Source organism: Nyctereutes procyonoides, unplaced genomic scaffold (assembly GCF_905146905.1).
Source record: "Nyctereutes procyonoides isolate TBG_1078 unplaced genomic scaffold, NYPRO_anot_genome, whole genome shotgun sequence".
NCBI classification, from domain to species: Eukaryota; Metazoa; Chordata; class Mammalia; order Carnivora; family Canidae; genus Nyctereutes; species Nyctereutes procyonoides.
The window spans coordinates 36,946,478-36,971,012 of NW_026575131.1; the positions used below are offsets into that span (position 1 = coordinate 36,946,478).

General features: G+C 44.7%; 1 protein-coding gene across 5 annotated transcripts in view; it reads left to right on the top strand.

Moving 5' to 3' along the window:
* The first annotated feature begins 1,285 nt into the window (after window positions 1-1,285).
* Window positions 1,286-24,535, top strand: part of SFMBT1 (Scm like with four mbt domains 1) — a 119,605-nt gene continuing 96,355 nt past the window's right edge. Inside the window, exons 1-2 of one of the 5 annotated variants that reach the window (XM_055342909.1) lie at window positions 2,229-2,477; window positions 4,124-4,181. The gene's annotated coding sequence lies outside the window, so the exon portion shown is untranslated. Of the gene's footprint in view, window positions 1,520-2,228; window positions 2,478-4,123; window positions 4,182-13,016; window positions 13,090-24,535 lie in introns of those variants that run through there. The other 4 variants (XM_055342906.1, XM_055342904.1, XM_055342905.1 and 1 more) reach the window with 4 other exon arrangements.

Consider the following 24,535-nt stretch of genomic DNA (forward strand, 5'->3'; position numbering starts at 1 on the left):
CCTCTGCCTTCCACCTGGTAACTCAACTGCCAGGAATTTGCCCTGAGTGCAGGATTAAAGGACATATTAGCAAACGAAGGCGAAGAACCCAAACATACCCTATCACGAGACTGCATAAATAAACGCAGGAGGATACCCGCACACCTTCAGAATGGATCATGCGAGCGAAGAAAACGCGAAGGGATAGTATAGCCGCAAACACAAGAGAAAACTGTGTGGTCGGTTGCAACTATGTAAAGACATGTATATAGGTGGGAGGTTTTACGGATACTTTGTACATTTTTTCTTTTCTCTGGTTGTCATGTCGTCTTTTTTAAGTGGTGGCCAAAAAAAAAAAAAAAAAAAATCTGGATTCAAATTCAGCCAGCAGCGTAACTCGGGCAAGCGCGCCCGGGGAGCGGGTCGTATTCCCCCGCGCGGCGGTGCTGAGGTCACCGGGGAGCCGCTGAGCCCGCGCTGGCACCTCGGACCTCGCTCGGACCTCGCCTCCCTCCCGAGAGGCAGGAGCCCTCAGCGCCCGGGGCCGGGAGCGCGCGGGCCCTCGCGGGGTCTCCCATCCCGAGGGGGGGCGGGGGGCGTCCCGCGGACATCTGCGCTCGCAGGGGCGGGGCCGAGCTCCGAAAACCTAGAGCGCCCGCAGCCGCCTCGGGGCTTCTGCGCCCGCCTCGGGCCCCCGGCGCCCCCGGCCCGCCCCGCCCCGGCCCGGCCCGGCCCGGCCCGGCCCGGCCGCCGTCTTGCGCCCCCTCGCTGCGGCCCCGGGCGGCGGGCGCACTCGCCTTTGCGGGCGCCTCCCGCGGAGGCCGGGGCCCCGCGCCGTCCGTTCCCCCGCTCGTGCCGCCTTGCCCGGGGCGGTCACGTGCGGACGGCAGCGGCGCGGCTCGCGGGGCCCGGGAGCCAGGACCGGCCGCGGCCGCCCCGAGCCTCGGGAACGGGGGGCGACCGGGTGGGCGCTGGGGCCGCGGGGCGCGCGCGTCTCCCTGGCCGGGCCCGCCCGCGCCGTCGGGGGCCCCGCAGGCGCCGCCGCGTGCCCTGCGCCACGGCCTCGGGGACTCCGCGGCAAGTTGGGGCCCGGGGCGCGGGGGCGGGCGCGGGCGCGGGGGCGGGCGCGGGGGGGCGGCTGGCGGGGCGGCCGCGGGGCGGGCCGGGGGCACACGCGCGGCGCGAGGGGCGCGGGCTGCCGGGAGAGCGCGGGTGGGGGGGCGCGGGCGCATGCGCGGTGCGCCCGTGCCATATTGGAATGAGTCGGAGCGCGGAGCGCCGCCGCCGCCGCCGCCGCCGCCGCCGCCGCCGCCTCCGCCGGAGCGCGGGTGGAGGGGGGCGGGGAGAGCTGCCGGCCGCCCGCTCCGCGAGCCCAGCAGGAAGGAGGGCGCGCGCGGGCGGGCGCGGGCGGGCGCGGGCGGCGCGAGCGGAGAAAGCGCCCGCGCGGGGAAGCGAAAAGAAGGAAAGAAAGAAAGAGAAGGAGCGCGAGAAGGGGAAGAGCCAGCGGTCGAGCGAGGGCGCGCGCGAAAACTCCCGGCAGGTAAAAAAGCGGGGCGGCCAGCTGGGCCTTCCCGCGCGCGGCGGCCTGGAGGGGCGGCGGCGGCGGCGGCGGCGGCGGCGGCGGCGGCGGCGGCGGGCGGGGGGCGGCGCGGTGCCCTCCCGAGGCGGGCCGCGCAACTTTGCGGGCGGAGAGCCGCCGGGGGCCGGCGGGCGGCGGGCGGCGGGCGCGCGGGCGGCGGGCGCGCGGGCGGGGGCGCCAACGGGCGGCGGCGGCGGCGGCGGCACGTTGGGGCGGGGGCGGGGCGGGGGGAGCGCGGCGCCCGCGCGCGGCCTCGCGCGCCCCCGCGGCCCCGGCCCCGCGCGCCGGCCGGCCCGGCTGCAGGAGCGCGCCTGGGCGCCTCGGCGCGGCGGAGAGCGGCCCCGGGCGGGCGGCGCGGTGCGCGGCGGCCCCGCGGGCGTGAAAGGGAAGTGGCGGGGCGGCGGTGCCGGCGGGCGCCCAAGTTCCCCGCCGCGCGCCCCTCCCCGCGCTCCCGCCCGCCGAGCCCCCGCGGACCCGCCCCCCGGGCTCGCTCCGGGGCCCGGGCGCGAACCCGCAGCGGGGGCCGGGGCCGGGGGTCGGGGCCGGCGGCCGCGGTGGGGGGGGGGGCGCGCTGCCCGCGCCGCGGTGCGAACTTCGGAGGGCCGAGGTGGCCTCTGCGCCGCGGGCGGAGCGGGGAGCGGGGAGCGGGGAGCGGCCGCCGCAACCGGTGTCTTGGGGCCTCCCCGGAGCGGCGCGCCCGCGGGCCGTGGGCTCGCCCGACCCCGGCCGGACCCGCGCGCCCCGAGCCGCGCGCCCCGGAGGGCCGAGACCGTTTCGATTTCTGTTCCCGAGTCTCGTTTCAAGCCGCGAAGAGGAGGCTGCGGAGAGGGCGAGCGGAGAGCGCCGAGAAGCAAGGCCTGCTCTGCCGGGGAGCAGAAACGCCTTGTGAGAGCCAGAAATAAATTCCCGCGGAAAGGATGTATGTTAAGTTTCCAGCGAGATGTCAGCTAGCTGTTCCCCGGGGTCCGGACCCAAGCCGCGAGGCACGGGTCCACCCGCTCGCTCGCAAGTCCTGTTCCGCGCAGAGAGTTGGCCCGGACGCCCGGGGCAGAGACCAGGTTTTTTATTTAGCGCGCGCGTGCGCGCGTGTGTGTGTGTGTGTGTGTGTGTGTGTGTGTGTTGGGGGCTTATTCCCAGCGGGTCACTCAAAGCCCTGCTGCTGGTGAACGGCCCCAAGCGATGTCTGCATGAGTCTTAACTTAGTGACATAGTTTTGAGAACCAAGAAACCATCCAAGAGATTGGAAAGGAACTGAGATGCATTTTTGCCTCTCCCTGCAATATACCTTTTCCTCCTTGGAAGCACGTTTGAGACATGTCACACCCGATTGAATCGCAGGACAAATGCCGGCCTGAAAATGTAATTGATCATTTGCCAGCTGTCCTGAGAAGAGGAAAATGGGCGTGTCTTTGTGTGTACGCTTTGGGGGCCGTTGGCCTGGTAGTTTGAGGAGTGTGTTAAGTCCTTCTCTGCCCCAGGTAGATCCAGAGTTCATATTTGTTTACAGTGTCACAAAAGTAACGGCCTGGTGGAAACGGGAGTGGCTCAAGATCAGGAAACCGTTCTGTTGCTACTGTTGTCATTGACTAGCTGCCTTATCTCGATATGGTTCTTAGCCTTAAAGATTTGGTTTTCCTTATTTGCAAAATCAGAGTGAGTAGTAGATGATCTTTCTGCAGGCTTTCAGATCTCAATTTGGCAACTTTTTAAAATGAGAGATTAAAAACAAAACAAAACAAAACACCACAGTCTGTATTTTGACAGGTTCTACGTAAAAGTGTTCACAATAAATATACATCTTTATTAAAATACATTTGGAAAAATCTTAGTTGCTACGTCTAGTATTTACGTCACTTATTTGAACAAAGGCATTTATGAATGTATTTCAGTGTGTTTTAAAAATTATATATATATTTTTTTATTTGAGGTCTGATTTACAATAAGACCTTAAATGACTTATGTGGCCCAATAACCACACTCAGACCAAGATACAGCATTTTCAGCCTCCCAAAGGGCTCCCTTTACGTTTCTCTTGTTCAGTAAACGCCTCTCCCCTCCCCAAGGGGACTTTTGCTTCACAACAGGACCCTTTTGAGGGTGAAGGGCAGTAGTAAGCTGAGGGACAACAGGTGTGTAAATCTGGGGTTATGGTCATTTTTGCCATGACCCTAAATGCCTTTATAACGGTTTTTACTACCTGGGATTCTAAGACTTCTTAGCCAGAAGGCCACTTACCCAGCTGAGTGAGACTTTGCAGGGCTTTGCAGGTTTGGATCTGTGGTTGTTGGGCATCCTTGTGGTCACGGGCCTAGTATTGATGTGTTACTTCCCATTATTGGAATACTGGTGTATTTCCAGATAGTAGACTTGGAAGGATGGATCATGAACTTTCCCAACAAGTCAGTGTTTAGGGTTTTAGTAGATGAATCAGTTCCTTAAAGCCTAGAATTTGCTGAGAAAATTGAATGAAAATTGATTTTTTAAAGTTCAGTGAATTAAAGAATGTGGACATAAAGCTTTAACAACCATTTAAATGACAGCAATTAACTTGATTTATATATGCAGGATATTCGCCTGGTTTATCAAGTCATTAAAGCTCTAGTGATGAAAGCAAAAACAAAAGGTAACTAAAAATTATGTCAGGTGCGATTAATTTTTTTTTATTTCAACCTGATTAGGATACCTTTTTATATTAGCCCTCTAAAAAGTTTTTTTTTTTTTTTTAATATTCACCACTGAAAGGAAGTACTTGGAACGATTTGCTTATTCTCCCCAAATACCTCTTAATGTATTCCTGTACATTTCTTGTTTCTGCTCCTAAAGGAGTTAGAAATTGTAAGTGAATTCTTGGTAATTCTTCACAGTGGCCTGTGTTTTTACTGCAAGGACATCTGTGATGTAAAGTTGGGAACTGTCTAAAGCCTGTGGTAGGGATTTATGGGGGCATAGTCCACAAAGTTCAAAGATTTTCCTTTGTGAAATGGATTCTGCTGAATAATTCTGTTTTCTATGACTAAGCCAGTCAGTTGACTAGCCAACAATTAAGCTGGATTTGGTTACTGTACTCCAAGATTCACAGCATCATTTGCTAAGACAGTAATCCATCACTTAGTGATGATTGATCCACTGGTTTTGTGTGTGTGTGTGTGTGTGTGTGTGCATCTTTTTAGATTTCTTAGTTTTTGCGGTATCAGATATTTAACTTAAAACTTATTGAATTTTGAGAGATGCAACTAAAGGTGCAAAATGAGAAGCAAGATACCTATAAAAAGGCATTTCCTCTTCTGATATTTGTTTCTTTGAAAATTTTGATTTTTCTCTTTAAAAATGCTTTTCCTATCCATAACCTTGCTGCTTCGGTAGGGTACTTTTGCTTTCTCAGTGGTCACTAGACTGGGCTTAGCTACAGAATTGGGGTGTGGATGCACATTATCATTTGACTCTGAAGTCTATAGAACAGGTGAACTGTCTAAACTTCATTGACCTTTTTGTTAAAACTTCATGTTAATGTTTAAAAAACGACTACAAAGCAGAAAATAGACCATTATGTTAGCAGGTATTTTGAATGCAAAATATATATTTTTTAAAGATTTTATTTATTTGTTTATGATAGAGAGAGAGAGGCAGAGACACAGGCAGAGGGAGAAGCAGGCTCCATACTGGGAGCCTCATGCAGAACTCGATTCCGGGACTCCAGGATCACGCCCTGGGCTGAAGGCAGTGCTAAACCGCTGAGCCACCCAGGGATTCCCGCCAAATACTTTTATATTAAAAATTTTCTAATAATTTCCTAAAACTTTACTGTCTGGAATTATTTGGCTGTTAACCAATATTTTGGAATGATTTAAATGAGAATAAAAAAAACGTATAATCAAAGTAAATGGTATAACTTTATTATTACAGGGTAGTTTTCTTTTAGTAATTTTTGTTATCTAACTGGGATGTTTTGTAATTGAAATAAATATTTCTTTTTATACATAGCTGCTAAATTGGATGAAAGTCCCTAAGGATTTTGGTTACTAGGGAGATTTTGAACCATTAGACTTGAGGGAGCAGGATTTCGATGTGACTGTTTTTTCAAGTGGTACTAGCACTATTGGAAAATGATTTAAAATTAAAAGTATGTGATCAGGTTGCAAGTTCATTTTAAAATTTTACAAAAGTGGGAGAGAGGATAAAAACAAAGAAGTATTAATAGAAAAACTATGACTTCACTGCAGAAGTTTTAACAAGGTTGACTGTAAACCTTTGCCTTTAACTCAGAGGCACCTGAAGATTTGTATATAATTTCTAGTCTCTTATTCAAGAGGGTGTTTTTGACTGTATTCGGGTCTCTTAATCTTTAGATGATCACTCAAGGACATAATTACGAAGCAAACATGTAAACTGTATGTTGTGTTAAAAGGTACTAAGTTTCAAATTTTGTGGTTTGATAGTTGGTAACTTCAGAGTCAAGCATTTGGCTGTGCAGGTAGAGGCTATGAGGTGGCGTTTCTAATAGGTTACAGTGCTGCATTGCAGGTTCCTTTTTGACATTTGCTTAATTTGGAGGAAGGTTAGTTGTTAAACTCATTTGGGGTCGATAGGGCAGTTGAGAGTACCTGTTTGGGAAAGTTGGTTCTGGTCAGAGACAACGTTTGGAGAGGGTCTTAGATGAGAGAGAGGTCGTTTGTCTGCAGTTGGAAGTGCATGACAGTCACATATTTGGAATGACAACATGAGATGAGTGGAGAAATTTAGCAATTATTAAAATGCCTCAAGAGTTTTTCCTGCTGACAATCAATTTGAAGTGTTAACCAACAAGTATTTTGATTTTTTTAAAAAAGATTTAATTTATTCATGAGAGACACACAGAGAGAGGCAGAAACATAGGCAGAGGGAGAAGAAGGCTCGTGGGGAGCCAGAGGCATAACTCGATTCCAGGACTCTGGGATCATGGTCTGAGGCAAAGGCAGATGCTCAACCACTGAGCCCTAACCAGGTGCCCCTAACAAGTATTTTGATTTGAATTCCAAATTGTTGCTATTATTATTATCATTATTATTATTATTATTATTTTTACCTTTAATAGTTTTTAAAAGATATTTGAGGTGGCTGCCATGTAATATCTGCTGAGTGGTAAGGCTACCTGTGAGTTGCTGCTAGTGTTTCACTCTTTTCATATTAATTTGCTGCCCAGGTAGAGTGCTTTCTGGTCTTGGAGTTTTTGCTAGTGTTTTTCTTATGGGTCATTTTCTGTAAAACATGCTTTCTTGGTGTTAAAAAATAGTATATAGTGGGATCCCTGGGTGGCGCAGCGGTTTGGCGCCTGCCTTTGGCCCAGGGCGCGATCCTGGAGACCCGAGATCGAATCCCACGTCGGGCTCCCGGTGCATGGAGCCTGCTTCTCCCTCTGCCTGTGTCTCTGCCTCTCCCTCTCTCTCTGTGACTATCATAAATAAATAAATAAATTAAAAAAATAGTATATAGTAATTTGGGATCATAATTTTAAGATACATTTGGCTCATTTTTACTGTGTCAAAATACATAATGTTCTTGGAGTGATGAGATGGTGACAAAACAGAATCACCTAGCATGTCACCTGTCTAGAACATGGTAAACAGTGAGGAATATACATAACATAAAATTTCCCATTTTAAAATGTACAATTCAGGGGCATTAAATACATTCACAGTGTTGTGCAATTGTCACTGCTATCTATTGCCAGAACATTTTGATCTTCCCAAACTGAAATTCAGAGCCCACTGAGAGTAACTCCCCATTTCCCTCTTCCTGCCAGCCCCTGGCAGACACCATTGTACTTTCTGTCTTATGACTTTGACAACTCTGGCTGCCCCATGTATGTGGAATCATACTGTATTTGTCTTCTTGTGAGTGGCTTGTTTCAGCATAATGTCCTCAAGGCTCAGCCATAGCATAGCATGTGCATCAGAATTTCCTTTTCAGGAAATACATTTTTTTTTTTTAATTTTTTTATTTATTTATGATAGGCACACAGTTAGAGAGAGAGAGGCAGAGACACAGGCAGAGGGAGAAGCAGGCTCCATGCACCGGGAGCCCGACGCGGGATTTGATCCCCGGTCTCCAGGATCGCGCCCTGGGCCAAAGGCAGGCGCCAAACCACTGCGCCACCCAGGGATCCCCAGGAAATACATTTTTAAAAAGATTTTGACAGCAGGTAAAGTAGGGGTTACAGAACCCTGTACAGGAGGACTGGTTTATCTCCTTTGGAAGAACTCTGTGGGTTGCCAGTGAAGCTGTGACAACCACGTGCCTTTTCCTTAGACACAGTCCTGACACACTTGGTTATTGGAACGAACGTTAAGAGAGCTGGAGGCAGAATGTGACAACTGGTGGAAGACGGGAAAGTAAAAAGCAAGGGTTGCTCCAGTCTGGGATCTCTTTTGGGTAGGGACAGAGAGCCTTGTGTGTCATAAGGTTTCACATCTTTCTGTATAATCGCTGATGTTCGCCATGTTCGTCTGGGTCAAAGCATTTATCCAGAACAGTTAACCAAAAAAATTTGTGTGTTCAAAGTTGTACATAAGCCTTTCGCTATCTGAGAGGCAAGATTAGTCAGTGACTCATTCGCCAGCTGTTCCGGTTAGTTGAGGTTTTGCCATATTTAACATCTTATTTCTGTATTAATGGAAAACTTAGTATTTAAAGAGGCTCAATAACCTACATAATAATGATACTGCATAATTAAATCTTTATATTTTAAATTTATTCTATTACTTTCACTTTGCATTTGTGTAATGCAGATATCCAGTCACAGAGGGAAAGCAGGTCTGACAAAGCTAAGGATTAGGAGTCAAGTAGTTAGCATTCTCAGAATGGCTAAAGAGGTGTACATACGTTTTTGCTTTCATTATTGTTTTAACTCTTTATTTTTTAATGCATATATTAGTATAATAGACATGGGGGTGAGTTTTCTGAATACTGTTACTGGAGAGGACAGGTATTTTGGGGCACCTCTTGATCACCATTCCCATCACTACCTTCTAGACGAGACTGCTTTTGACTTTCTTGAAATCCTTGAAAAATTGACAATGTTAGGAAGCCTGATTTTTTTGTGTGTCTGTGCTTTAACTTCTCAGTTTTTAAATCAGAGTGGTTTAGTTGTTAGTAAGATTTTTCTGAAAGTGTCAGTTTCTTTGGTAAATACTGTCCCAAGGACACTAGTGAGGCACCTCTTTTATTCCATTTTTTCCCTCTTGTGTATCACTGATTCTCCTAAATTGTCAGTTAAGTACTGTGAAAAGTCCAGTTTATATATGAGTCAGTTTGTTAATTTTTAAAATAAGCATTGGAGTTTGTAAGTAAACTGTTAGACGAGACTTCTTTTCTTTTCCTTTCTTTTTCTTTTTCTTTTTCTTTTTCTTTTTCTTTTTCTTTTTCTTTTTCTTTTTCTTTTCTTCCCTCCCTCCCTCCTTCCCTTCCTCCCTCCCTCCGTCACTCCCTCCCTCCTCCCCAGTGAGGGGCTTTAACTCACACCCTTGAGATCAGAGTTGCATGCTCTACTGACTGAGCCAGCCCTGTGCCCCCATACTTTTCTTTCTAAAAAAATTAGCAGGTGTTCTTTCCAGGAACACCTGGTTTCCTTTTGATTAGTTTTACTTATTTATTTTTTGAGCAAAATGGGCAGGGGTTGGTGGTCTAGTAACTAAAGCTAGAAATTTGGAAAAACTGGATGTTTTATAGTTGTTGTTATGATCACTTATTTAAGCCCTTTAAACTCTTAATGTAATTAATGTTTATTATTTTCATTTTGTTTCCTTTTTTTTTTTTTTACAGATTTTATTTATTTATTCATAGAGACAGAGAGAGGGAGAAGCAGGCTCCATGCAGGGAGCCTGACGTGGGACTCGATCCAGGGTCTCCAGGATCATGCCCTGGGCTGCAGGCGGTGCTAAACTGCTGCGCCACCCGGGTTACCCCCTCATTTTGTTTCCCTTAAACATTTTTTTTAAAGATTTTTATTTATTCATGAGAGAGACACAGAGAGAGGCAGAGACACAGGCAGAGGAAGGAACAGGCTCCCCACAAGGAGCCTGATGCAGGACTTGATCCCAGATCCTGGGATCACGCCCTGGGTCAAAAGCAGATGCCTAACCACTGAGCCACTCAGGTGTCCACCCCAAATTTTTTTAAGTAGGCTCCACACCCACTGTGTGTCTTGACGAACTCATGACCAGAAGATCAGGAGTTGCATGCTCTACTGATTGACCCAGTCAGGCACCCCCATTTTGTTTCCTTTTTAAAGCCAGTTTCCCAGTCCTCAATCATTAGTTATATTTGCATTTAAAATATGCATAGTTTATATTATTATTAACACAGGTAACTTTTGTTTTTAAGATTTTATTTATTTGGGAGGGAGAGGGAGAGAGTGAGAGCACATGCCCAAGTGAGCACACACAAGCTGGTGCAGGGCAGAGGGAAAGGGAGGAGCAGCCTCCCCGCTGAGCATGGATCCAGAGACTGGGGACTCTATCCCAAGACCCTGGGATCATGACCTGAGAGGAAGGCAGATGCTTAAGTGGCTGAGCCACCCCGGAGCCCCAATACAAGTAACATTTTACACAAATTGGGAAACAGAGTTTCTTCTAGATGTTATTGAAACCCTGTTTTCCTTAAGGGCAGTTAGAGGCTCCAGGGTGAACTGAAAGCAGCTTTAAATGACTGTTGCCAGGCCTTTATTGCCAATAGTAGTTGCAACAAGGGAAGAATGGAGGGGCTGGGCAGGCTCTTCTGGCCTTCCCTTTTAGAGTGGGTGTCCCTTCTCTGCAATGAGTGTTTGAGAGGGGGCGTTGCATGACTTCTGCTGCCAGACCCAGGGCCGTAAGGCATCGGCCCAACCCTTTACACTGATTTTGGCTTCCTATCAACTTACCTAAAGGAGCTCTTTCCAGAACACCCCTGCTAGTGAAATCTTAGGTTCTGGTGTGGTATTCTTCTATAGTCTCCTCAAGGGGCTTCCATACCCGTGGCTGATGTTGCAGCTCATTGTGATTTCCTTTTTCTCTCAGAGTTCCAGCCCCTTCAGACCTGGACCCATTGTCCAGTCTTTCACTTGCTTCCTAGCCCTTCTGCAGCCTCTGCTTTGTAGAACACCACCTGCAACTAGTCTTAGCCTGTGCTCTCTCTCTTCCTGGACACAGGCTATCCCAAATTCAGAGTCACCTGCTGAGGTGGCCCTGGGTGTGGGTGGCCCCACAGGGTCCTGTCTTGAGGAAGACCCTTTTCTTTTTGCCTTCTGTGACCTTTTCGACCCTCCCTTGTTTCATTGTTTACATCTCTCTCTTGGTGGATTCATCTGCATTTAGACTTCACCTGGCCCTTGTGCCCTCCTTTCTGCTAAGCTTTCCTTCCACATGACCTTTGCTATCTGGACCTCCAGTTTTGATGCCTCACCAGCCCCTCAAAATCCACAGGTCCCAGACAACCCTTCGTTTTATCCCAAAGCTGCTGCTCCTCTGGTAGGCCTGTCTGCCGAGGTCTCTTTCTTTACATTCCTCTTCAGTGTTGGTGTTCGTTTCGTGTTCCCCGGCAGCTCTCCTGGGGAACTCAGAATCTTCTTGGATTTCCAGCCTCTGCCTGAAGAATATTCGTGCAGTTCTGACTCCTTGGGTTTCAAACATTTTTAAAGCCGTGGATCCCTTTGTTCAAATGAAATCTTTCTAGGAAGCCCAATATGTAACATAAATAAAACTAGAGGTCTCCTTGGGGAAGGGAGTGAAGGGCCAGCCTCCCAGCGCTGCCCAACTCCTCCTCCTTGAGGCAGATTTGGCATCTGGCCCCTGGACTCTGTACATGGAGCTCCTGGAGTTACTGCCAGTACTGTCCTGAGGGCACTCTGTGTATTTGAAAATCACTTTATCTGTTTTGCACCCTGCCTCTTTCCCATTGGTTTTCCTTTGGAAATTTTTGTGACTGATAAACATAAAATTAGTGCCAGTGATGAATCTTGCCAAGGAAAAGGAAAGCCACTTTGGAAAGTGAAACTGGGTATTAAAAAGCCAGTTCCAGGGGATCCCTGGGTGGCGCAGCGGTTTGGCGCCTGCCTTTGGCCCAGGGCGCGATCCTGGAGATCCAGGATCGAATCCCACGTTGGGCTCCCGGTTCATGGAGCCTGCTTCTCCCTCTGCCTGTGTCTCTGCCTCTCTCTCTCTCTCTCTCTCTGTGTCTATCATGAATAATAAAAAAAAAAAGCCAGTTCCATTAAATGCTGAAACCTTCAGAAGTGCCCAAGGGCTCCTTTCAAAATTTACATCTCTTCTGACTATACTTTTCTGTCTTTAAAGCTGCATTTCTAGAATATGAACATTCAAGATAAGCTTAGTTTAATTTTACATTTTTGTTTTGTCCCTTTACTAATGTAGGTTTATTCAACCTATAATGTAACTAAAACATTAAATACTTGCAGAGAAAAATATAAACCTCGTTCTCTTGATTCCAAGTGGTCCCCCCCCCCCCCCCCCCCCGCCTATTTCTTCCCTGTTCTCCAGTCCATCCGACACACTGTGGCCAGATAGAGCTTTCCAAACAAACCTGATTGTATCATGTAAAACTCCCTTTGCCAGTAGGGTGAAGGGCTCAGAATCCTGAAGGAGCTTTCCTTCAGTGACCTGTCCCACTCATCTCCCTCTCTCTCACGTGCTTTACTCACCAGTTACACCAGGACCCTGCTCTTCTGCATATCCTTTTTTGTGGAGGTCCCTTTGTCTAGAGTGTCCTTCCATAAACACAGCACTTCCAAAATGTCAATCTTGCATGTACCACTTTCACACTTTTTGCCGTATTTGATCATCATACTCCTTTTAATATTTAATAAATTGACTTTTAAAAATTAGGCTTTTTTATTTTTATTTTTTAAAAATTTTTATTTATTTATTTATGATAGTCACAGAGAGAGAGAGAGACAGAGAAGCAGAGACACAGGCAGAGGGAGAAGCAGGCTCCATGCACTGGGAGCCCGATGTGGGATTCGATCCTGGGTCTCCAGGATCGCGACCTGGGCCAAAGGCAGGCGCCAAACCGCTGCGCCACCCAGGGTTCCCTAGGCTTTTTTTAAAAAGGATTTTACTTACTTGAGAGAGTGTGCACCTGAGTGGGGGGCAAAGGGAGAGGGAGAAGCAGACTCCCTACTGAGCAGGGAGCCTGATGTGGGGGGCTCTATTCCAGGACTCTAAGATCAAGACCTGAGCCAAAGGCAGATGTTTAACTGACTGAACCACTTATGTGCCCCTAAAAATTGGACTTTTAACTTAAATTTTATAAAGTATTACATTTAGAAATGAAAGATAATGAAATACAAATAATAGTAAATCTAATCAGTTTGTTGGAATAATTCCTTCAGTAAGGTTCTCAACAAAGCCCCTTCTTTGTACTTAAAATTTTAAAACTATGTACCTGATGATAGATGATATTAAAGAGATGTTGAATTTTTTTTTTTAAGGTGTGCTAATGGTGCTGTGATTATATAAGAGAATGTTCTTATTCCTAGGGGACAGCAGCTGAAGAGTTTAGAGGTAAGATGTCATGTCTCTAACACTTCCAAATAGCTCAGGAAGTATATGTATATGTTCATGTATATACACACATAAAGCTAACTTGTAAATTGTTAATCATTTTTTTTTTTAAGATTTTATTTATTTATTCATGAGGGACACAGAGAGAGAGAGAGGAAGAGACAGGCGGAGGGAGAAGCAGGCTCCATGCAGGGAGCCCGATGCGGGACTCCATCCTGGGTCTCCAGGATCACGCCCAGGGCTGAAGGTGGCACTAAACTGCTGAGCCACTGGGGCTGCCCTGTTAATCAGTTTTTAATCTAAGTGGAGAGTATTTGGAATTTTTCCTACATCTCTGTTTGAAAACTTTGATGAAAGTATTTTTTTGGTGGGAGAAGGGGGCTCATAAAAATGGCTGCATGAAAGTTGGTATTCAAAAAATTTTTATTTATTTATTTTAATTTATGATAGTCACACACACAGAGAGAGAGGCAGAGACATAGGCAGAGGGAGAAGCAGGCTCCATGCACCGGGAGCCCGACGTGGGATTCGATCCCGGGTCTCCAGGATCGCGCCCTGGGCCAAAGGCAGGTGCCAAACCGCTGCGCCACCCAGGGATCCCTCAAAAAATTTTTAACCGTAGCTCATTATGGGTAACACACACACACAGAGCATAGGCCCACTTGTTGAAGTGATGTGTAGACTACCACATTTTCAGTGTGGTGAGAACAGCAAATAATTGAAGTTCTTTTAAAAAGATAATTAATTTTTAAATTGAGGTACAGGTGACATACAACATTATATTGGCTTCAGGTATCTGGCATAATGATTCAGTATTTGTATATATTGGGGGATGGCCACTGCAGTAAGTCTAGTTAACGTGTACCACACACAGTTAACAGAGCTTTTTTTTTTTTTTCTTGTGATGAGAACTTTTAAAAAATCTGCTTTCTTAGCAAATAATTAATACAGTGTTACTAACCGTAGTTGCCGTGCTGTATGTTAACCTCCAGGACTTAATTTATTTTATAACTGGAAGTTTGTGCTTTTGAGGTTCTTAATAAAATTTTATTTAACCAAAAAAATTATTTTTTATTTAACCAATATCTGTGAAGTTGCAGTTGCAAGTTATATATGTTAGGTTTTCTCTCCCATTCCACCATAAAAGTCTTATATGACACACTTTAAAAGAAGAGTCTTTGTAGCCCGTACGTCTTCTTGTGTCCCACCAGTGGTGTGGGTATTGCACAGAGAGGAATGCACTCAGGAAATCTCTGCTTGCCCTTTGTAGGGTTCTGACTCTGCTCTTGTGTGAGGTCTTCCTTCCTGGACTCCTCCAGGGCAGATAACTACCCTTGGCCCTGGGTGCTCAAGGAATTCTACATATTCCACTCTTACAAAGATTACAGTTGTAATTATTCAGTGTTTCTCACCTTTACCAGAGTTTGAGCTCAAGGTCAGGGACCCTGTGTACAGTACCCTGCACACAACCTAGCAGAGAGTAAAGCGTAGATATAAACTATAGCTGATGAAGGCACAGAAGCAATATTGCAGCACTACCATTTATGACATTCTTTCTTCTTGAAGATGTGTTCTAAACAAGAAGCTATTATGTTTAGTTAGATTCCCTCTTGTCACTCCCAGGCTTAGAGCCTGCCAGTGACTTTCCATAGTCTTTAGAATAAAATCCAAACTCCTTTTGTGGCTTATAATGCCCTTTGTGATTTGTCCCCTGTCCATTTCTCCCACTTTTCCACCACTTCCCCACAATACCACCACATGTGTTTTCTGTCCCTCCAAGCATAACAAGTTAGTTCCTTACCCCCCACTCCAGGCACTACTTTCTCATTACTGTTTGGTTTTCTTTATGCCACTTATCACTATATGAAATTATCTTATTTTCAGCTCATTTTAAGATTTAAATAGAAAAATTTTAATTTATTATATATACTTTGAAGCCACATTGTAGAGATTATTAAAATCGACTCCAAGGATGTTTTTCCTTATTGTTCCTTGTGAGAGAACTAGAGTGCCCTGATGCTTTGTTCTTGTGTTTACTCTTGTAAATTTCATGAAGACAGGAACTAGGTCTTTTTTTTTTTGAAATTAAAGTTTTAATTTTAATTCCAGTGTAGTTAACAGTCTTATATTTATTAGTTTCAGGTATACAATATGGTGATTCTTTTTTTTTTTTTAAATTTTTATTTATTTATGATAGTCACACACACAGAGAGAGAGAGGCAGAGACACAGGCAGAGGGAGAAGCAGGCTCCATGCACCGGGAGCCCGACGTGGGATTCGATCCCGGGTCTCCAGGATCGCACCCTGGGCCAAAGGCAGGCGCCAAACCGCTGCGCCACCCAGGGATCCCCAATATGGTGATTCACCTCTTCATACATCACCTGGTGCTCATCATGACGCATGCACTACTTAATCCCCATCACCTATTTTACCCATCCCGTCAACCAAATCCCCTCTGGTGACCATGAGTTCTTAATAGTTAAGAGGCTTTCTTGGTGTGCTTTTCTCTCTCTCTCTTTCTCCTTTGCTTGTTTGCTTCTTAAATTCCACATATTAGTGAAATCATACGGTAGTTGTCTTTCTCTGACTGGCTTATTTAACTTAGCATAATTATTCTCTAGCTCCATCCATGTTGTTGGAAATGGCAAGATTTCCTTCTTTTTATGGCTGAATAATATTCCACTGTGTATGTGTGTACACACACACACACACACACTACATCTTCTTTACCCATTCATCTGTCAATGTACACTTGAGCTGCTTCCATAATTTGGTTATTGTAAATAATGCTACAATAAACATAGGGATGCATCTATCAATTTCAATTAGTTAATACCACAGTACAATTGCTGGATCATAGGGTAGTTCTATTTTTTTTTTTTTTTAGCATTTTATTTGTTTATTCGTGAGAGACACAGAGAGAGGCAGAGACACAGGCAGAGGGAGAAGCCGGCTCCATGCAGGGAGCCTGAGGCGGGACTCGATCCCGGGTCTCCAGGATCAGGCCCTGGGCTGAAGGTGGCGCTAAACCGCTGAGCCACCTTGGGCTGCCTGGTAGTTCTATTTTTAACATTTTGAGAAACTTCCATGCCTGTCTTCCACAGTGGCTATACCAATTGGCATTCCTACCAGCAGTGCATGAGGGAGGACTGGGTCTGTCTTAATCAGCATGGCATGCCTGGTACTTGAGAACAGTGCATGACAAATATATATATATATTTAAAGATTTTATTTATTCATGAAAGACACAGAGAGAGAGGCAGAGACACAGGCAGAGGGAGAAGCAGGCTCCATGTAGGGAGCCTGGTGTGGGATTCGATCCTGGAACTCCAGGACCACACCCTGAGCTGAAGGCAGACACTCAACCGCTGAGCCACTCAGGCGTCCCCAAATATGTATATGTTAAATAGAGGTGTGAATAAACCAAATTGTAAATGATCTAAGAAGTATTTTTTCTTCAATTTTAAAATTATATATATATATTTTAAAGACTCTTTGTATTCATTTGAGATAGAGCATGAGGGGTCGGGGGAGAGGCAGAGGGAATGGGAGAAGCAGACTTCCCACTGAGTGGGGAACCCGATGTGAGGCCTGAACCCAGGACCTGAAGATCATAACCTGAGCCGAAGGCAGACATTTAATCATCTGAACCCCAGGCACCCCAGGATTTTTTTTTTTCTAAGCCTGGAGATTTTTGTATAGTGTTATAATTTTAGTTCTGGATGTTCAGAAATTTTTTTTATAAGAAGTCAGTATTTTATCATATTTTGCTGCTTAGAGTATCTGTTTTAGGTAATATTTTAGGTTAGCAAAATTTCATTTTCATTAGCATATTATATCATTTTTTCCAAGACACTTGCACATCTATAGATCTTCAAGAGATCTATTTCCGTTAGTAAAAAATCCAATTGAAGGGCATTAGCTCCAGTCATTTTCTTTACTTTTCATGGTGGTAGTTGCAGAGAGTACTGTCAGCAGTCTGGTTCTGTGTGGGTGTAGGGTGGGGCAATGCCACTTGCAACTTCATTTGCCCAGGTGTGACTGAGGTGAGCCTGTTCCTCGCAGGTGCATTAATCAGAGCTTCAGAATCAGATCCAGTGATCTATTGTTAATTGAATCAGTGTTCTGGGGTCCCTGAGACCAGGGGAGGCATCTATAGAGGTGGAAAGAAGATTGGACACACTTACTTAGGCTTTCCCTGCCTAGTTCTGTTTAGAAATGGAGAAGTCTTGGAAATTTTGAAACTATGGGGGGAAATCCTCTCGTTTATTACTGAAGTGACTTTTGGCTGGGGAGGGTTTAGGAAATTTGGACTCGAGTAATTCTAAAGTTCTTTGTTAGTTCAGAGACAAGAACATCTTATGTGAAAATATTTCCTCATAAAATATGATTTTTTTTTTAAGATTTTATTTACGTATTCATAGAGAAGAGACACACACACACACAGAGGCAGAGACACAGGCAGAGGGAGAAGCAGGCTCCATGCAGGGAGCCCGATGTGGGACTCCATCCCAGGTCTCCAGGATCAGGCCCCGGGCTGAAGGCAGCACTAAACCGCTGACCCACCCGGGCTGCCCTGTAAGATTGCGTTTATTGGCAACACTTTTTCTTCCATTGCTTTAATTTTATCATAATCACAGACTTAAGTACTTCTTCATTTTTTTAACAGAGTTACGTGTACATAGTAAAATGTTTTCAAATTGTGAAAAAGAGTATACTCCTTTACTGAGACTCCCAGTCCTTCAGCCCCTTCTGTAGGTCACTATTACTGCTCATTTCTTTTTTTTCCCCAGAAAAATTCTACTTGTATTAAAACATATTTGCCACCCACTTAAAACAAATTGGTATACTCTTTTCATTTAAAATACCTTAGATATATCCAAGTACACAAAGCTTGGCCTCATTTTTTTCAGTGATTGGCTAGTAGTCTGTTACATGGATGCACTTTTTTCTTTCTTTTTTTAAAGTAGGCTGGGGCTTGAACTTACAGCTCTGAGATCAAGAGTTGTGTGCTCTACCTTAGTAGGTAGGTGCCAAGTGTCTCCAGGATGCTACCTTAATTTATTCAGTCAATTTCCCGTTGGTATGCATTTTGGGTTATTTCCAGTTTTTTAATGCTACAAACAATATCATGGACTGATGATAACTGAATGTGCTTGGATCAAGACAAGCTTTCTAATACTTTTTTTTTTTTTTTCTGAGTTAGTGTTTTTGTAGAGACCATTCTCCAACCTCCACCTGATCCCCTGTGTGTAAAGAGAGGAAGTGGGTGCAGTGGAGTTAGGGGAATCAGAGAGTCTCGCAGGGGCCTTCTGCCTGCCCCGCCATTCTCTCCACTTCCCCTGCAGGCAAAGTTCCTGAAGCATCTGCAGATGCACCTAGACTACTGAGGTGTGGATCGGACCTTTAAAACCCAAGCCCTGAGTGCATGCTGCTTGTTACAGATTGAGATAATTTATTTTGTATTTTGGTTTTGAGAAAACTGCAGCACCATGGGTTGGCTAACATTATATCACTTTCGAAGATTTTTTTTTCTTTTGATTGATTGGCAGATATATAGCTAGATTAAAAAATAAAAACTAGTTGCTTTTTATTTGAGCTACTTGGTAAGGAATTTTAAACATGATGCTGTGGTTCCAGTGCAGTGATTTCTGAAGAAACTGAATTTGGAATTTTGATGCATTCTGTAGTTGAACCCCACGGTGTTAATATATCTCAGTGGTCCAAGTTCTTAGTCATTACCCTTTATTGGAAGAACTTGAGAACCCTACTCAGACCATATATTCATATCCCCATCAGTATCTCCTCTGTGTACTACTGTCACTTCTAAAATGCTTTCCTCAGAATGTGTGGCAGTTCCTGAGGGTGTATTTTTCTTTGTGGTCGTATATTCCTAACCAGTAGCCGATGCTGCGTGCTCAGAGGACATGCACACTGAGCCAGAGGTGGGTCTGGGAGCAGCAGTGCTCTGCCCCAGAGGGGCATGTAACCATTGATGGTGCTGGTGGGTCTTCCTGAGCCATGTGTATTTGCTCTGCTCTTGCTGCCTTTCTGCTATGTATTTTGTATTCTAGGGAGTAGTTTTGACCGATGAAAGCAGGCAAAAGGATGTGACTTGTAGACTTGGGCTTGTGGCAAAGAGAGTGTCACACAGTATTACACACTATGTCAGAAAGCAAATTTTAAGGTTTGATAAGGTGCCTTAAAGAAGGGATATAAGAACAAGTATAGAAGTCAGCAGGCATTTAGGATTAGCCAGATTCTTTTTCTTGTGAAACAGTTACAAGACCACAGGATAGCCTGGCAAGTTGGACCATCCAATGTTTAAAGAACAGGTGGAAGAAGCAGTGGCTTGGAGGCATGTTTTAACATTAGGAACCTGAAGTGCACGCAGTTTGCCTGTGGATGATGCCTGATACGTTTATAGAGGGACTCTGCTCTAATGACCTCTCAGGTTCTTCCAGTCATTTTTGTTGAGAACGGTGCTCCTGATAGGCAAGTGTGCACACTAGGACTAATCAGAGGAGCTGACTTGAAGCGGTTGATAGGCATTGGATTGCTTTCCCTTGTCTTAGGGTAGCAGTACCCTTCCCTGGTGGCAGTAGTGTTATTGCTGCATTAGAAAGTTGTATTTTTTTCCTCAATAATGAATTGGAGGTATCATGATCTAATATCACAGAAATTCATTTAGCAAACACTAAGTAGCTTTGAAGTGAAGCATTAGTGCCAGAGGTTTAAGGAATACAAAGTAGAGTGAGCTCCCTGCCCTGGAGAAGCTTACAGTACTGTGGTAAGATTTGCCATGAAATAGCTCCTGTGTAAGTGCTATCAGAAAGGTACAAAGTACTTACTAAGGAAGATATTTTGACAGAGGTGTGGGAAGGAGCTAATATCTTGTAAGGTATGGTTTTTGGAAATAATTTTTGTGGGAGTAAAGGTCAGAAGTGAGTGATCGGTGAATACTTACTCATATATTGTATAGTTAGTGTAGACTTTCGATTAAGCTAAAATATATTTTTTTAATATTTTGGTTTTTAATGGAGAAAAGGCCCAATGTAAAATAAGAAAATAACCATGAATTTTTTCTTTGCAAATCCCTTTCCAATCCTTTATCTTTAGTGCTGCTTCCTCCTAAAGCTGTTTAAACCTGGTGGGGTTCCTTCCAGCTCTTTCTCTTTGAGAGCAACAGAGGAAGCAAAGAGCTAGCTCTAATGATCCCTGGGCTATTAACATCTGGAACTGGAGGAGTGTGTAGTAGTCAGACACAGGGATGGAGGGAAAACAGTCCACCTCTGACCATAAGCATGCAGCTCGGCAAGAGTTAGAGAATATCCTCGGTAGGCCTCAAACTTTTAACTTTTTATTATCTGTTGAGCTCCCATATTTGCTGTTTAATTACTGAGGGAGCTTATTATGTTGAGTGCTTACATGTGAGTCATTTGCTATTTTGATTTATGGTTCTTTGTTTTTGTGAAACTTTCCGATATAGATTAACTTTAAACTTTTTTTATTGTTAATTTTTAAAATAAACTAGTTTTGGTAGAATGGTAGTAAAGGGACCAGAAACGTAAGTTTATGTCCACCTACTGGAGAATTTTGGTGGGGTAGGTTGTAGAAGAAATGAAGTGCCCTTTTATTAAAGTTTGTTACTTTTCTTTTTTTTTCTTTTTCTTTTTAAATTTTTATTTATTTATGATAGTCACACAGAGAGAGAGAGAGAGGCAGAGACATAGGCAGAGGGAGAAGCAGGCTCCATGCACCGGGAACCCGACATGGGATTCGATCCCGGGTCTCCAGGATCGCGCCCTGGGCCAAAGGCAGGCGCCAAACCGCTGCGCCACCCAGGGATCCCATACTTTTCTATTTATACTTTAAAGCTGTTGTTTGAGAAATAGATATTACCGTAGCAATTTTCTTTTCTTTTCTTTTTTCTCTATGCCCAGTGTGGGGCTTGAACTTGAGACCCTGAGATCAGTAACTGAGCTGAGATCAAGAGTTGGATGCTTAACCTAAGATTGAGCCACCAGGGTGGCCTGGCAATTTGCTATTTTATGTGGTGATATTTATAGTGTTAATGGTCAGAAAGTTAATATCTCTTTAAGTAATTTTAAACTTTATGCTTTCCTAGAACTGATGAGTTCCATTTGGGGCAGAACTAAAAGACAGCACATATATCACCTCTCCAGCCATCCTTTTTGGGGGCAAAATCCATTTGTAAGTGCTGGCAATAATTGTTGTAAGGCTCATGTACCAAAGCTGATTGTTTTTCTTTTTTTATTTTTATCTAGTTTCCTTTTTTTTTTTTTTTTTTTTTTTTAGAATGGTTCCTAACTCTTCCAGTCTTGTGTAGAATAGACCCTATTAGCTAGGAAGGAGATGAGTGGAGATTGTCAGGGATGCATAATGGTGGCAGCAGTTAGCAAAGCCCAGCATTACCTTGGTGCTGGATGTAAGGATTCTTTCGAGTTATCAGTTATTAAGAAAAACTTAAAGTTTGTTCAGGATGCTCACTCTTACAGAGATAAGGAAGTGAAAATATATTTCAGAAATATTTCCATCCACTGTTAAAATATGTTCTGATGCTTGAAGAAGGACCAAGCTTCATTTATATCTGGACTTTATTCATCCCAACATGAAGAGAATGAGACTTTCAGATTTCTGCTAGGTTTAAAATTCCTCATTGCTCTCTAGGAAATTTACATATGATAATTTCATTCTTAGAAATATAGTTAGGGTAATACTTTATCTCCAATCTAGTCAGCTAAATAAAAATAGAATTTATAGATACATTAAATTCTATATTTCTTTATTGATTCTTTAATATTTCTATGAAAATGTTAAAATTTTTATAAACCTGGCATATGTTATACATTAGTTTTTTCCTATATTGACTATTATAGAATGTTAATTTATAATTATTTAATTTTCTTGGCAAAAGCCATTATATTCTCACTGGGTAGGAGTCCTTTAGAAATTTCTGTTGAGGGCAGCCTGCGTGGTTCAGTGGTTTAGTGCCGCCTTCAGCCTGGGGCGTGATCCTGGAGATCTGGGATCGAGTCCCACGTCGGGCTCCCTGCATGGAGCCTGCTTCTCCCTCTGCCTATGTCTCTGCCCCCACCCCCATGTGTCTCTCATGAATCAATAAACAAAATCTTAAAAAAAAAAAAAGAAATTTCTATTGATGTGAATTCCAGCAAGATTCAGGGACCAGCCCCTGACTTTGTAAGGACCAGATAGGAGGAGTTCACGGTCTATTCTGGATTTGCTCAGCATCCTGATTGTCACCACTTGGTCCTTGCTAACATCCAGTCTCATTTGGACTTATTTCAGTAGCCTCCTAACTGGTCCTCTTCTTCTGCCCTTGCCCCCTCCAGTCTGCCCTTGACTCTTGGGATCCTGTTGACAGGTAGTCATATGTTGTCATGTCTGTGCTCAGAATCTACTGCTGAGCTAATGTCTTTATTGTATCCCATAAGGCTCCCATCGCCTAGCCTCCCCACTCCTCAGACTTCCTCTCCTTATCTGTTCTGGCGACATAGGACTCCTGCTTTCCTCTGGCATGCAAAGGTCTCCTTCCATGGTGTTCACTCTGCCTGGAATGTTCTTCCTGTAGATATGTGTACGACTGACTCCCTTGCTTCCTTGGACTCTTTTTTCCAAATATCACCTCAGTGACCCATGTATCTAAAATCTCAGCCCTCTCCCAGTATTTCATATCCCTGCCTCTGCTTAGTTTTTTTTCCCCTCCTTAGCATTAATGCTAACACTGTGTATTTTATTTATCTGTGTATTATCTCTATTTTCCACTAGAATGTTAGCTCTTTGAGAAGAGGGATTTTTGTCCATGTTGTTTACTATATCTCTAGCACTTGGAACAGGGTCTGGCCTATGGTAGGTGCACAGTAAAAATTTGTTGAATGAATGAGTATTTCTTTTTTTTTAAAAAAGTTTTTTTTTATAAATTTTTATTTATTTATGATAGTCACACACACACACACACAGAGAGAGAGAGAGAGAGAGAGTGAGGCAGAGACAGAGACAGAAGCAGGCTCCATGCATCGGGAGCCCGACGTGGGATTCGATCCCAGGTCTCCAGGATCGCGCCCTGGGCCAAAGGCAGGCGCCAAACTGCTGCGCCACCCAGGGATCCCTGAATGAGTATTTCATAGCACAGAAGTAGCATGGATTCATCTTGGCCCGTGAATTGTATAAATTCTGAATTTGGTGGAATGTCAGCCAGTATCTAGTCAGGAAACCACTCCAGGTGCTTCAGTCAAAAAGGATTCTAATTTGGGGTGCCTGGGTGGCTCAATCAGTTAGGTATCCTGACTCTTGATCTCAGCTCAGGTCTTGATTTCAGGATAAAAAAAAAAGAGTAAGTATAATTCGAGGAATTAGGTACAAAAGGAAGTGCTGGAGGAGCAAATGGGGAATGTGGTATTATTCGGAGCCTGCACATCCCCATTTTGCACCGATGCTGCTGGAGTTGACTGTCACCAGGCAGGAACCTATACTCCTGTTAGGGCTGCTACTAGAGCCTCCTGGGAGCCAAGCTACAAGGAGGTTGGGAACGTAGATCTCAGGCCTAATGATTCAGGGGCTAAGAACCGACATAAACTGTCTAGCGCACGGGCTATTTAATTCATTTGGGGAGATGAACTTAGATGTAGGACAAACAAAATTGAGTGGTTTGTGCTGTGATGTTCAATTAATAGCACAAGGTGAGATCTGAGATCATGAGTGAAACATTAGAAAGCTAAGAATTAAATCCCAACTTAGCCTAGTCACATCCATGTGTTGAACCACAAAACTGAACTCAGCTCTAGAAATGGAACACGACAGGAAACATATCTTCACTGTGGCCATGATCTCTTAGCGTGATTAAGTGCTCATTTCCGTGAGTTCAGTAAATCTGTGTTTAGGCCCAATTGTGTCCCAGATTAGATCTCTGTCACCTAAAGGATCATACTGGCTTCTCCTAATCTGATTACAGAGTCGTTACTCAGAGTCCTGCTGTCATTTACAGGCCTAGGATGTGACAGGCTTATATTTATGGTACCTCTGACCAAGTGCTCCTTTTTCTGCTTCTGAAATAATCCCTGGCTCCCCACTCCCCCAAGATGAATTGCCAGTATCTAGTCGTTCCTCTTCTCCCTTCCTTTCTCTTCTGACTTTATGAACAAGGGCAACAAAGTCTAAATATACTTGATTACTAACCATATTCTTGTTCAGTACTCATCAATATTTATGACATCGATCTATCAATAATCTTATTTTTATTAGGGATGACAGCCATTTTAATCTCTCACGGAGGGCGAAAATGGTGGAAATGGTTGGAATTGGTGGAACTCCCATTCCTCCCTTTGTCCTTTCCTCACTTCCCTAGATCCCAGTTAAGACTGGCCCAGAATCTAGGTTGAGGGTATGTTTCTTGGATGTGAAGTAT